This window comes from Mus musculus, chromosome 13, assembly GCF_000001635.26.
Source record: "Mus musculus strain C57BL/6J chromosome 13, GRCm38.p6 C57BL/6J".
Classification (NCBI taxonomy): Eukaryota; Metazoa; Chordata; class Mammalia; order Rodentia; family Muridae; genus Mus; species Mus musculus.
The window spans coordinates 33,562,224-33,569,801 of NC_000079.6; the positions used below are offsets into that span (position 1 = coordinate 33,562,224).

At 47.2% G+C, this 7,578-nt stretch overlaps 1 long non-coding RNA gene across 2 annotated transcripts; it reads right to left on the minus strand.

Annotated features, from left to right (window-relative positions):
* Positions 1-262: 262 nt before the first annotated feature.
* Positions 263-7,094, minus strand: Gm6093 (predicted gene 6093). Of its 2 annotated transcripts, none has more exons than NR_131141.1 (3): positions 6,899-7,094; positions 3,012-3,060; positions 263-2,180 (listed from the first exon to the last, which is right to left on the minus strand). It is a non-coding gene; the product is annotated as a predicted gene 6093 (long non-coding RNA). The 2 variants fall into 2 exon arrangements; NR_131140.1 differs by lacking the exon at positions 6,899-7,094 and adding an exon at positions 5,405-6,646 and having other exon boundaries at positions 3,012-3,063.
* Between the last annotated feature and the right edge of the window lie 484 nt (positions 7,095-7,578).

The window sequence follows — 7,578 nt, forward strand, 5'->3', positions numbered from 1 at the left end:
CCCCGGGTGAGCATTTAAGCCTCTGACCCACTCTTCGGGGTGGCAAAAGGGCAGCCCTACTGGGAGCCCTAGCTAAAGCCACTGGGGTTATGGGAAAGAGGAATGAGGGAAGTAAGGTTCCCAACACCAGCAAGAGTGAGTGCAGCGGATCTTGACTGGAGCACAGGAAGGCCTTCCATCAAGAGATTAGAAACGGCTCATTAGGAGAAAGCCTATCTCATCCTCCAAGCTCAGTGGGTCTTGATGAGCAGAGACATTCTATGGTTTTAGAGCTTTATTATAGAAAGGCAGGGAGAAAGAGAGAAGGTAGAAGAGAGAGGGGGAAGGTTAGAGAGAAAGAGAGTAAGAGGGAGGGAGGAGAGGACAAAGAGAGAGGAGAGAGGAGAGAAGACAAAGAGTGTCATGGACCGGGCTCAGTCAGCCCCCCTCAATCCATGGGAATCAGTGTCTTGGACAGATGGGCATAGAGTCGGTGAGAATGGGGTACAGACAGAGGCAGACAGGAGAGAATGTGTTGGGTCTGAATGTAATGTCCAAACGAACACCAGGCTTTTTTATACAGAAGAAAAACAAACAAACAAACAAACAAACAAACAAACAACCAGGAGAACACATCTGCCAAGTTACAGTGACACAAAACAAAAGGAATGCATACATCAAAAGATGGAGGGAACCAGGCCACATTTACCACTTAAAATGGTGCCAGGTGAATGCTCTGATGCAATGCTAGTCTATTGTTAAACCCACCATCAGGGGTTCTTTAGTAAATTCCTGATTATGCTATTCCACTGGGCCTAGTGAAGAAACCTGTACCAGGGGAATGCCCTTCCACTAAATCTTTCATGGACAAACCACCTATTTGCTAGGACATTGTGTATTCCTGTGTTTGGGTGCAACTCAGCTATTGTCCTAAGTAATCACTATGCAGATTAGCCCTGAGCTTTTCTAGATCTGTTCTTTGTAATGCTTGATTATTTTCAGGGTTTCTACTAGAAGTGAATTCGAATGTTACTGAATAGGTAACATTCTTACTGCTCCTCAAGCTCACCTTTGACTTCAAGGATTTTCTAGGAACCATTGGAACACTAGTGGAGGCTTAGCTATATGTCAAGAATCAATCCTTAAAGGCACTTATAATAAAACAATACTGAAAGAGAGCATGTGTATCCATACACCAGACTAACAAGGGGACAGGGTTTGTGTATACAGGCTATTGGAATGCCAAGGTTCTAGGAGGCATAGTTTCCTTGAAACTGTTTGCCTCATGACTGCCTTCAGGCCTTTTTGCTTGTCAAGCAGAGTTCTTTGGAGTGGGTGTAGCAAAAGAGAGAGGAGAAAGGGGGTGATTGTGAGGGGTAAGAAGTAAGAAAGTGAGAAGTAAGAGAGTGAGGTGGTGCTGAACAGCCCTTTTATGGTCTTTACTGTTGCTAGGTAACTGGAGAGGAGTTTAGCCTGAAGGTCAGAAGCTTGGAACGTTGCCTATGTGACTTCTAGCCATGCTTCTCTTGTGGGGGCTGTGGGCCACACCAACTTAGGCAGGAGCCAGAGTTCCAGGAGCATGAGGGAACGCCTACCGTGTCATGTAGGTGAATTATTACCCTTCGGGGTTCTGACCTCAGCTCGACTGGAGACCAGCCTGTCTGTGCATACCCCAATTCCCCACAACTCCCCCTCTGTTTTTATAAGAAAAAAAGGGGTGGGTGTCACTGATGTGACTGTGTCAGTGGTGAAAATTTAGAGTGGATGGAAGTATCAGAAAAAAATGTATAGCCTGGAGAAGTAAGAACAAAGCCAGAGTAGTAAAAAGGGTTAAGGGTTAAGAGTTGAGAGTTGAGGGTTGAGAAGGCAAGAGATTGTACAACCAATTATTTGTTCCATGGGTAGTACAAATTGAGGGCGATAGCATCCATTTTGAACATCAATTAATTAATCTAGATAGACATTATGTTTTCCTCACTATCATGTAACTTTCCCCAAAGTTCAGCAGCCATTTGGCTTTGGCAAATGAGTCCATCTCTAGCTGGAAGGTCCCAAGTCTGTCTTCTGTGGTTTAGCACTTGTCTTGGGAGTCCTCAGTCAGATGAGATTTTTGGAGGAAGGCAGCTTTTTTGTCTGTAGGTCGCAGGAGATGGCGCTGTCTCAGATGGATCTGTGGCAGCAGGTCCCATGTGGAGACAGACCTGTAAAGTAATTATAACAAAGGAGCAGAACACCAGCAGAGGATATCTACATAGGGTGGACAGCAAAAGTTATGCCTGCAATGGTTTGCTTAGGAGCACATCACAGTCCATTGTGGATGGCTGAGGAAGAAAATATCATGTAAATTGTGTGACCGGGGTAGACAGTTAACAGTTCTGTAAAAGAAAACCAGTTATTAGATAAGGATCAGATGATTTTTGAACCTTAAAGGAAATCTTAAACAAGTTGAGAGAATTTTTGGACATATATCATGAATACTAGAGAAAAAAAAAGCATTTAGAAAAAGAAGCAAAAAAAAATTGGGGTTGAAAAGCATGATTCAGGTATTGCTGTGTGTTGGAGGCTCAGCTTCAATGCAGTTTTCATGGGCTTATCTGTATGGAGGGAGGGGTACATCCCCCTAAGTTTTTTATTTCTAGGAAAGCAGAAAGTAAAGGGTTAAGTGAAAGCCTTTTTAGCCAAAGTTGCTGTCTGGCCACCGCAGTGGCAGCTCATCCCTTTGCCATCCCACACAGGGCTTGCCTTGGCTCTTTTGCCCCACTCACCCATTGCCCACTTCTGTCCATAGCCCAAAGCCCACCCAATCTTTGTTCCTTTGTCCGCAGGCCCACGGCCCATTTTGGGACTCCACTGCGCAGGGAAGGGCCCAAATTTCAGCGTGGGCCGCACTCTCATGTGGGGCTGTGGTGGGGAGGGTGCGGCAGAATTCAGAGGAGCAGAGTTCAGAGGAGATAGAGTTTAGCTGGGCTGTACATACACACCAAAGCCGAGAGTAAGTGGGGAGGGGCTATAGAGTTGGAAAACCAACTTACTTGCAGCTGAAACCTGTAACAGATGCCTGGAAGGGAACCTCACGCCAGCCTGCTGAGAAAAACAGAGCTCAGATCAATTACTGCCATGGCTAGGGGTGAGGGGCTACAGAGCTGGGAAAAACCAGCTTCTTATAGCTGAAACCTAAGAGAGAGAGAGAGAGAGAGAGAGAGAGAGAGAGAGAGAGAGGAAGCTTGCCAGGAACACTCTGGAGAGAGAGAGAGAAAGTAAAAAGCCTAGTTTTTGAACTAGATTAGTCATGGTCTCTTGGGAAACTTGGAGATCCGATGTGTATCTCTGTATGACGTGTTCTTCAGTTGGTTCTGTCTCCTGTGTATGGGGTAACTATCCTCTGCTACCACTTGTTGGGAACTCAAAAAGTGTGCCCTGGGGAAGAGGGGGAAGGGAAGTCCCACACCCCGCCAGAATTTTACCTATTCTCTTGTCAGTCAGGTATGGAAGGGGTGCCATACACTTTCCACTTATCCCCGGGTAGGCATTTAAGCCTCTGACCCACTCTTGGGGGGGGTGGCAAAGGGGCAGCCCTACCTGGGAGACCTGGAGCTACCTTGCTAAAGCCACCGGGGTTATGGGAGAGAGGAATGAGGGAAGAAGGTTCCCAACACCAGCGAGAGTGAGTGCAGTGGATCTTGACTGGAGCACAGGAAGGCCTTCTATTGAGAGATTAGAAATGGCTCATTAGGAGAAAGCCTATCTCATCCTCCAAGCTCAGTGGGCCTTGATGAGCAGAGACATTCTATGGTTTTAGAGCTTTATTGTAGAAATGCAGGAAGAAAGAGAGAAGGTAGAAGAGAGAGGAAGAGAGAGAGAGAGAGGAGAAAGAGGAGAGAGAGTGATAGAGAGAGTGAGAGAGAGAGTGGAGAGAGAGAGAAGTCTAGAGAGAAAGAGAGTAAGAGGGAGAGAGGAGAGGATAAAGAGAGAGGAGAGAGGAGAGAAGACAAAGAGAGAGGAGAAAGGAGGATGAGAGCGCAGGTAAGAAGTAACAGAGAGAGAAAAGAGAGCGAGGTGGGGCTGAACAGCCCTTTTATGGTCTTTACTGTTGCTAGGTAACTGGGAGGAGTGTATCCTTAAGGTCAGAAGCTTGGACCATTGCCTATGAGACTTTTAGGCATGCTTCTATTGTGAAGACTGGGGGGGGGGGGGGTAACTTAGGCAAGAGCCAGAGTTCCAGGAGCATGAGGGAACGCCTACTGTTTCATGTAGGTGAATTATCACCCTTTGGGGTTCTGACATCAGCTCGACTGTAGACCAGCCTCACAAGTATGCCACAGGTCTTTTGCAGGGCCCCAATCTCCGAGTAAGAGCCCCTTTGGCAATATCTTTGCTCTCAGCCATGAACAGGTAGAAGGGCTTCGTCACATCCAGGAGGCTCAAAGCTGGAGCTGACATTAGGGCAGTCTTAATGGCATCAAAGGCTTGTTGTTCTTTGTTCCTCCATATGAAGGGCTGTTTATCTCTCACGAGGGGATAAAACAGGGCTGTTAATTCAGCAAAAACTAGAATCTACAGTCTGCAAAAGCCTGCAGTGCCCAGGAAAACTCTAACTTGTCTTGAATTGGTTGGTGTGGGAATATAAAACACAGTCTCTTTAATAGCTTTAGAGAGCCACCATTGCCCCTCTTCTTCTTCTTGGGGCAGTCTTTCCCCCAGTGTCCTTTTTCTTTACAGTAAACTCATTGATCTTTAGCCAAAGGCTCTCTTTTGTTGCCAGGTACTATCTTACTATATTCTCAAGGCTTGCTAGCTTCCCTGACAACTGTGGTCATTATTTTATGCAAGTTTTTCTCTTGTCTATTTTGGATGTTATCCAATTATCATGTCTCCATCTTGTCACCTATCCTCCCTCATAGTTTGCCTCTGCCCTGGTTTATCTTTCTTTCTTACTGCACATCTCTGATTCTGACTCATGTCTCTGTCTTTGTCGGCTTGTCCATGCGCCTCATCACTTGTGCTTTATCCTTCTGCCTATCTTGCTTTCTATTTCTATATAACAACCCTTCCTTTTGCCTGTCTCTCCTATCTCAGACCTCTCTCTAATCCCCTTCACCTCTATTTCCTTCTTTCTTCACTGTTAATCTCTCTATTTGCCACTGTCATTATCTCTCCTGCATCTGCTGAAGCTTTGCTCTTTTTTACCTTCGTGATCTTGCCTAGATTCTCTATGGGTTAAATCTTTTTCTTTTATTAGCTCACTTCTTAGCAGCACTTTCCTTCCTTTCTTTATGTCTCCTCCTCTGTACTTTTTTTTTTTTTTTATCAACTTGTGCTAACTTTCTTACCGACTTACTCTGCTTTCTCTCTAACTTCTGTACCTGGTCATATTGGTCGGGCACTTCCATCAGAGCCTGGCAAAAGATTTTCAGATGCTCCTTACCTTCCATGAACCTAGTGTCTATGTCACCAAAGCAGCTGAGAGGGCCTCCCATCTGCTTCCAGGACATTCTTCCTGTGTGATGAAGAGAACTTGCAACAATTGCTGACAATTGTCCCGTGGGCTGCCTTTCTAAGGGGCACGGTGTACCTTGGAGTCAAGTCCATGTGCCAGTAATCTCCAGTGAGGACTGCTCTGCCCTTGGCATAAGGAACTTGGAGACTGCCGCCTGGGGCTCTGCACCAGCAGTGCTTGCAGCCTTCCGTGATGGGCAGGAGGTGAGTTCCCAGAGAGCAGGGCTCTACCAGTGGGCTGATTGGGCAGGAGAAGCCCTGAGAGGGCGCATTCCTTCCTCACCAGAGCTTGGAACAGATTCATGGCCAGCAGCACAAGGGGGAAAGGAATGGGGGCAGGGCCACCCGAAAACATACATGGGGCAGGGGAGTGAGCACAGCACTCACAGCTGGCTATGCTGGGCCACTGATGTCTCAAAGTGAAATCACTTTCTCTCACTAACAAGAGGCACTCTGGCTTACTGCAAGCGACATGGGATGGTACCAGAATTTCTGTTGAGTCTTGGGGGCATAGGGGAAAGCATGGAAGACCAGAAAGGACCTGTGACCACCCGGCATGCCAAAGACTGGAGGCAGGCAGGTGGGATGCAGGGGAACATGAAGCATCATTAGGTAAGTATGCAAAGCAGCCATGGTGACGAAAGAAGACAGGGAAGGTCAGAGAAGGTGAGAGATAGACTCCCAGATCAACCTGACTAATTCTTGCCTAGTAGGGTCAGTGAGGATCCAGGTCTCTCACCAGAACGCCGAATTCAGCCCCAGATACCAGAGTGCTCATGGCCAGCCACTCCAACCATGGCTGCCTACACCAAGCTCAAAAGAGGCTCCTAAGGGCCCAGCACCTCCACCAGGGTCTCCTGCGCCACCTCAACCTGCTGGTCACACTCCCAGGAGCAGAACATAGCTCAGCAGCCCCTGAAAGCCAACCCTAAAGCTGGTCCCAGGGCCAGGGCCACCACTTCAGCCTCCCCCATCTCCCCTTCAGCATCGACAACATTCAGGACCACAGCCTGACATTCACAATAATACCACAGAAAACAAGACAAACAAAAACCAATACAGGGCGTCCTAGACTTGATTCCCACAGAAGCCTGAACCAGGCAGTAGCTGCCTCTCAGCTACTGCTGAGTTGAGAAAGAACACCTCTGATTCAACCCCCCAGTGGGATTCTGGAGCATCCTCCAGTTCCTCATGGCCTGTGACATCTCGGCACATCTGCGTGTCACAATGCCCATCCAGATGGGGTCTCTCATGAGAACTCCGGAACTTGAGACCAGTTGCCCCCCCCCCTACATACACACACAACCCTGGGAATCAAAACCAGACCTGAAACCAGAACCTGAAAGCAGTCATCCCCTTCTAGGACCTAACAGACACAGTCAGCAGACACTGACAAGATAGACAGACAGAGATCCCACTTTACCTTGCTTGAGCATCCCTCTGATACAGTGTCTGCGACCCCTTGAGAAAGGTCTTCCCGGCCAATGCACCAAATGTTGGAGTCCATCAAAAACCTTCACTCACAAAGACCACAGAGAACGCCATTGCTTCAATCTGCAAGAGGATTTTTATTGATCCAATGCTTTGGTGAACCCTCTCAGCATACAGGCAAGAGGAGAGACCCTGAACAGAAAGAACACACATTTTATACCTTGGGGGGGCAGACTTAGGCAACAGGGCTAGCTGGATTATTCTCATTTGTATAGCAAGTAACCCTTTCAGGCATTGGTTGGTTTGCATAGTGACTATCTTTGGCCTGGTGACTCACTCTGCCTACCCTTACGGTGGGTTATCAGCAAAGCAGCAGTACATTTTGTACTTATGGGTCAGCTATAACATCACAGCTATTAACATCAGAGGGATTTCTAGCAAGATCAGGATGTTTGTGGTTTTTCTCAGAATTCAGTGTTGGACAGGGTAGGAGAATTTTTCTGGGAACTGCTATCTTGTTATGGCAGCTGCATAGTCATTTTGACTACTACATTTCTGAAATTTTCTTCAGAGGGGGAAGTGGTAGGTTGTCTTGAATTTGTTTTGGATTCTACAACACCAGTATCCACTTGGGTAAGCAAGACTGAAAAGTGGAGATATGGATACAGATGT